The 1,385-nt window shown below is 42.8% G+C and overlaps 1 non-coding gene across 1 annotated transcript; it reads right to left on the bottom strand.

Moving 5' to 3' along the window:
• Positions 1–830: 830 nt before the first annotated feature.
• Positions 831–903, bottom strand: TRNAV-UAC (transfer RNA valine (anticodon UAC)). The gene has a single exon. It is a non-coding gene; the product is annotated as a tRNA-Val (tRNA).
• Positions 904–1,385: the final 482 nt, after the last annotated feature.

The raw sequence follows: 1,385 nt of genomic DNA, 5'->3' as shown, positions 1-1,385 counted from the left end.
GATGCCAGTTGTCCCGACCCCTTACAGCTACCATATTCCGAAGGAACAGATACATACAATTTTAAGGGAGCATTGGTAAAGTTCATAAAAATGTCCCTCTATTTGGACTAACAGTATACCACAAAAGAAAGGGACAAGACTTGATATGATTTATCAAGTGCAACAAGTCACCAGTGTGATCCCTCTAGAAGAAGTACGCTATGCCTATTTAAGCTTCACAAAGGTGGTTTAAAAAAGGCCACCCCAGTGTGGGTCACATTGGTGCAGGCCTGTTTTGTAATTTTGTGTTTATTTTTTTTTGGTCAATTCACATAATTATCTATGGACTGTAACTTTACTGTTTCTACCCCTTTTAGATAGGTGGCACACCACCGCTATCTATGGACATGAGCCTTTATTAGGGATCGTGTAGTTCTTCCAGGGGTATATATAGGTCGTGAACATGATGCAGCAACTCTATATAGCAATCTACGTTTAAGGGTAGCCCAAACTCTGATATCTGGATCCTCCCAATCTATCTATGAGTGCAGCCACTCTGGTACTTAATGCATATTTCCAGTTTTGATTTGATCATCCCTTTTGCTGTATATTGTATAGGCGTTCATAAAACTGTCCCATACTTTGGTCTATAAAGTCTGGTACACCCCTAATTTCTATATGTGGCAGTGCAGAGTATGCACATGGCTAGTCAGAATGTGAGATTCCTTGCACAGCACTAACCATATTTTTTTCCGCTACCGACTTTTTTAGCATGTCATACACAAATGTTTGCACGTATGTGCAGTTTTTAACAGAGTTCTAATTCGGTATGTGCCAGGAAAAAAAAAAAGTGTTTCCGCCCGGTCTCGAACCGGGGACCTTTCGCGTGTAAGGCGAACGTGATAACCACTACACTACGGAAACTGCCATGTTAGCATGAAACAGTTTGACTTACTCTTCACGCTCCTCCTCCTGTGATGTATGTTATGGACTGTTTTCAGCACTCAAAGCCTCCTTGTATTTCAGTTTCTCTTACTGTTGTTGGATAATTGTGTTGTAGCTTCACCAAAATCCTACCCCCATCAGGATAGTTTCTAAGAAGTTTGTGAAATATGGTGCCAAAGGAAAACTGTTACATGCACCCCTGCCCCAAATGTGTGCACGGCTCCCTTCCATGCCCCAAACTTCTCCCTATGCATAACCACCACATGGCACCACCCAATATCAATGGCCCCTCTTGCTTCAGGCACAAACATGACAGCATGTGCAGCTTCCATATCCACAGGCCCAAAGACGTAGGGTTGGCAAAATCCCCACCCAGATAAATACCTTGTCCCAGCCAGATCTGCGTTTACCCACCATACCCTGCAGTATATTATTAACCTGACCCATACATCTCAACCTCT

The sequence above is a fragment of the Ambystoma mexicanum genome, assembly GCF_040938575.1.
Source record: "Ambystoma mexicanum isolate Mex_15411 chromosome 12 unlocalized genomic scaffold, UKY_AmexF1_1 Mex_chr12_unloc.2, whole genome shotgun sequence".
NCBI lineage: Eukaryota > Metazoa > Chordata > Amphibia > Caudata > Ambystomatidae > Ambystoma > Ambystoma mexicanum.
The sequence above is the reverse complement of the archived record's forward strand: the minus strand, read 5'-3'. Positions and strand labels throughout refer to the sequence as shown.